This window comes from Pteropus alecto, unplaced genomic scaffold (genome assembly GCF_000325575.1).
Source record: "Pteropus alecto unplaced genomic scaffold, ASM32557v1 scaffold20, whole genome shotgun sequence".
Taxonomy (NCBI): Eukaryota; Metazoa; Chordata; class Mammalia; order Chiroptera; family Pteropodidae; genus Pteropus; species Pteropus alecto.
The window spans coordinates 23,193,976-23,199,576 of NW_006436298.1; the positions used below are offsets into that span (position 1 = coordinate 23,193,976).

A 5,601-nucleotide genomic window follows, 5' to 3' on the forward strand; every position below is an offset into this window, starting at 1 on the left:
CTGAACTCACCAATAAAAAGTTATGCAGTTGCAGATTGGATCAAAAAACAAAACCCAACCATATGCTGCCCCAGGAGACACATCTCAGCTCCAAAGACAAATATAGACTCAAAGTGAAAGGGCAGAAAATGGTATTTCAAGCAAATGGCATTCAGAGAAAAGCAGAAGTAACAATACTAATAGAGGACAAAACAGACTTCAAAATAAAAAGGTAAAGAAAGATACTAAGGGACACTCATAACAATAAAGGGAATCATGCACCAAGAAGACATAACACTTATTAATATCTATACTCCCAATCTGGGAGCCCCAAAATATGTAAGCAATTACTAACAGAACTAAAGTGAGAAACAGACCAAAACACTATCATAGTAGGGGACCTAAATATCCCACTGTCGGATATGGACAGATCATCCAAACAGAAAATCAATAAGGAAATAACATCCTTAAATGACACATTAGACCAACTGGACATAATTGACATATACACAGATGGGGTAAAAGGGGTCAAATATGTGGTGACTGAAGGAAATCTGACTTTGGGAGGTGAATACTCATCATAAATATATATATGCCTTACTGTTAAAGTGTACAGCTGAAACTTACTAGATTTCATTAACCAATGTCACCATAAAAAAATGTATAACACAATAATTATAAATTGATGTTAATGAGCATACAAAGCATAAACATGCAATTTGATGCAATTTGTGACAATAACAACATAAAGAGGAGGATGGAGCCAGACAGGAGTAGAGTTAACATATGTTATTGAGTATAAGTTAGTATCAATTCGAACTAGATTTTCATAAATTCAGGAAGTTAATTGTAATTCTCATGGTAAACACTAAGAAAATAACTAAAAATATACATAAAAAGAAATGAAGAGGGACTCAATATGGTATACTGGAAAAAAATCAAACACAAAAGAAGGTAGTATTGGTGGAATTGAGGAAAGAAAAAGACATTGGTGGAATTGAGGAAAGAAAAAGGCAGAATTAATGTTTTAAAAACATTATACAACTGTATGCTGCTTATAACAAACTCATTTTAGACCCAAAGACACAGACAGGTTGAAAGTAAAAGGATGGACAAAGATATACCATGCAAATAGTAACCAAAAGAGAGCCAGGCTGGTTACACTAATATCAGACAAAATGGATTTTACATCAAAAACTGTTGCAAAAGACAAAGAAAGATATAGTGACAAGAGAATCAATTCACCAAGAAGATATAACAATTATAAACATGTACACACCAAACAACAGAGCCTCAAAATGTAAGAAGCAAACAGTAGCAGAATTAAAGGGAGAAATAGTCTACAATAATAGTTGGAAACTTCAACAACCCACTTTCAATAATGGATAAAACACGTAGAGAAAAAATCGAAGGCTATAGAAGACTTGAACACTATAAACCAACTAGAATTAACAGACATATACAGAACATGTCACCCAACCACAGCAGAATATATATTCTTCTCAAATACATGTGGAACATTCTCCAGGATATACCATATGTTGGGCCAAAAAAAACAATTCTCAGATTTAAAAATATCTAAATCATACAAAGTATCTTCTCTGACCACAATGAAATGGAGCTAGAAATCAATAACAAAAGGAAATCTGGAAAACTCTCAAATACAAAAAAATTAAATAGCACATTCTTTTTTTTTTTTTTTTTAGCTTCAACTATACAGTACATTGGTTAGACATTTATATAGTTTATAAAACAATCCCCCTAATTGCTTTCTCTCCTCTGGCTCTCCATCTAGCCATTACATTAATGCTAACTGCATTCCCTATGCTATGTTCCCCATTCCCATGATCTATCTATCAACTGCTAATTTGTACTTCGTTAACCCTTCACCCCTTTCTCCCAATCCCCTACCCGCTTCCCCTCTGGCTGTCACTAGATTGTCCTCTATATTTGTGAGTCTGTTTTTGATTACTTTGTTCTTTTCGTTACTTAGATTCTACATATAACTGAAATCATATGGTTATTTATCTTTCTCTTTCTGACTTATTTCACTCAGCACAATAACCTCTATGTCCATCCTTGTCGTTGCAAATGGTAGGATCTCATTTTTTTAATGGTCAAGTAATATTCCATTGTATATATGAACCATAACTTCTTTATCTAATCTCTTGTTGATGGGCATTTAGGCTGCTTCCATATCTTGGCTTGTAAATTGTAAATAGCACATTCTTAGATAACCAATAGATCAATAAAGGAATCACTAGAGAAATTAGAAAATACTTTGATATAAATGCAAATAAAAATGCAACATACCAAAACTTACAGGATGCAACAGAAGCTCTGAGGAAATTTATAGCTGTAAACACGTATATTAAAGAAAGATCTCAAATCAACAATCCAACTTCACATCTTAGGGAACTAGAAAAAGAAAAGCAAACTAAACCCAAAGCCAACAGAAGAAAGGAAATAATGGAGATTATAGCAAAAAATAAACAAAATAGAGAAGAGAAAAGCAATAGAGAAAAATCAATGAAACCAAAAGTTGGTTCTTTGAGAAAAAATTAACAAAAATGATAAGCCTTTAACTAGACTGCCTAAAGAAAAAAAGATAAAAATAAGTAAGATAAGAGATGAAAGTGAGACCATTACTACTAACCTTACAGAAATGAAAAGGATTATAAGAAAATATTATGAACAATTTTATACCAACAAATTGGACAGCCTAGATAAAATGTACAAATTCCTAGGAACACACAAAAAATTAGCAAAACCGAATCAAGGAAAAGAAAAATCTTTACAGAATTGTAACTAGAGACTGAATCAGTTAATTAAAAAATCTCCCAACAAAGAAAAATCAGGACCATACAGCTTCAATGATAAATTCTATCAAACTTTTAAAGAATTTACACAGCTCCTTCTCAAACTCTTCCAAAAAAGCAGAGAGAGAACACTCTACAACAAATTTTATGAGGTCAGCATTAATCTGATATCAAAGCCGGACGGATATCACAAGAAAACTACAGATTAATATCTTATAAATAGATACACAAAATTCCTCAACAAAATATTAGCAAACCAAATCCAACAGCATGTTAAAAAAATATATACCATAACCAAGTGAAATTTAACTCAGGAATGCAATGGTGGTTCAACATATGAAAATCAATCAGTGTAATAATACCACATTAACAGAATGAAGGAAAGAACTACATGATCATCTCAATACATGCAGAAGGAGCATTTGACAGATTTCTACACCTGCTCATTATAAAAACACTCAAAAACTAGGGTAGAAAGATACCTCCTTAACATGATAAAGGGCATTAATGAAAAATGCATGGTTAACATCATATTCAACAGTGAATGAATAAAAGCTTTCCCTAACATCAGGAACAAGACAAGGATGTCCACTTTGATCTCTGCTAATCGACATGGTAGGAAGTTCTAGCCAGAGCAATTAGTCAAGAAAAAGATAAAATGAATCCAAATTGATGATGCTTTTTAGAAGTAGAAAGAAATAAAGCTGTATTCGCCAATGACATAATTCTAGTTTTAGAGCTAACAAGTGAATTCAGTAAAGTTGCAGGGTACAAGGTCAATACACAAAGTCCAGTTGTGTTTACAGCAGCAATAAATAATCTAAAGAGGAAACGAAAATAATTCCAGAGTTCAATCAGTAGTGGAGCAAAGAGTAGACCCCAGAGATCCCTGAGCTGTCCCACCACTGCTCCGGCTTAGTACTAGGGTGCAGGAGAACAAGGTAGACCAGTGAGATAGAATATGTATCGGGGCTATAGACCACAATTCCACAGCAGCCCTCTTCGCCAAAATAGAAAGGACAGCAATGAAGAAGATAAAAAACAATCAAGGAGATGAGACCCAGGGTCAGCAGCCACCCCAACATCGGTACTGCCATAATTTCAATTACCAGACACAGACATCCAGAGAATCCTAAACAACAAGAGGGCAGAGACAAAAGCAGCTGATCCATCAGTTACATTTGTCTGATCCAGAGGCTAAGCAGGGCAAGGCTGAGTAAACGCCAGCTTACCATCTCTACCATCAACCAGTTTAGTCATCCGAAAAGAAGAAATGAATATGAAATTTCAGCAATAAGAAATAAACAAAAGATTGGAGCTAAAGATCTTGTTTGCTTTTTGCCTGTTGACCAGATAACTAAAACTATCTGCATCACCTATGTAGGGTTTTTATTATTTTTTTTTTTATTTTATCTGCATCACCTATGTAAGGTTTTTATTATTTTTACCTAAAGATGTCTCTTTTTGGTAATGACAAACATGTTTGTTTGTTTTTTTTTAAAAAAAAAAAACAGTCCTTCTTGATTTTTCTTAATACACCTTTAAAGGATTCTAAATTGTTTCATATCTGGTCAAGTTCAGACTTTTAAGAACTTCATTTTTTCTTTTTTTTGTCTATAGCCATGCTACCCTGAACAAGGCCGATCCCGTCTGATCTCGGAAGCTAAGCAGGGTCGGGCCTGGTTAGTACTTGGATGGGAGACCACCTAGGAAGACCAGATGCTGTAGGCGTAAAAAATTTAAAAACTAAGGGATCGTAAACTGATTAATTTGTAATAAAAGTTTACAACTTTATTTTTTCAAAAAAGTCAACAAACTGCAAACACCTGTTAATAAAGGTGATAAATAATTGTCAAAAAAAAAGAGGAAATAATTCCATTTACAATAGCATTCAAAAGAATAAAATACTGAGAAATAAATTTAACCAAGGAGGTGAAAGAATGATCCATTGAAAACTACAAAACATGGCTGAAAGAGATTTAAAAAGACCTAAGTAAATAGAGATACATCCCAAGTTCACGAATTGGAAGACTTAATATCACTAAAATGAAAATACTCTGCAAAGTGAACTATACAGTTCCTCAAATTTATATGGAATTGCAAAGGACCTCAAATAGCCAAAATAATATTGAAAAAGTAAAAAGACTCATACTCCCTAATTTCAAGTTACTACAAAGCTACAGTAACCAAAACAGTGTGATACTAGCATAAGGAAAGATATAGAGATCGACAGAATAGAATTGAGACTGCAGAAATAAACCCAATCATCTATGGCCAACTGATTTTGGACAAGACTGTTCAAGAGAGAAAGATAGTCTCTTCAACAATGGTACAGGAACAAATGAATAATCACATACTAATAATGAAGATGAACCTAAACTTTATTTCTTATACAAAATTAACTCAAAATAAATCAATAAACTAAATATAAAAATATCATAAGGAAATACAGAGGTAATCTTCATAATCTCAGATTTGGCAATTAAGTCTTAGATTTGACACCAAAAGTATGAGCAATAAAAGTAAAATTAGACAAAGTAGCCTTCATAAAAATTAAAAAATTTTTTGTGCATTATCAAGAATGTGAAGAAACACAAAAGACCCCAAATCACCAAAGCCATCCTGAGAAAAAGACAAGGCTGGAGGCATCACTCTTCCCAATTTCAAATTATACTACAAAGTGACAATCAAAACAGCATTGTATTGGCAAAAAAACAGACACACAGACCAGTGGGACAGAATCAAGTGTCCAGAAGTAAACCCATGTTTATATGGGCAAATAATTTTCGACAAAAGAGCCAAA

General features: G+C 33.2%; 1 pseudogene; it reads left to right on the forward strand.

Moving 5' to 3' along the window:
- The first annotated feature begins 4,410 nt into the window (after positions 1-4,410).
- On the forward strand, positions 4,411-4,529 carry LOC112480692 (annotated as a pseudogene).
- Positions 4,530-5,601: the final 1,072 nt, after the last annotated feature.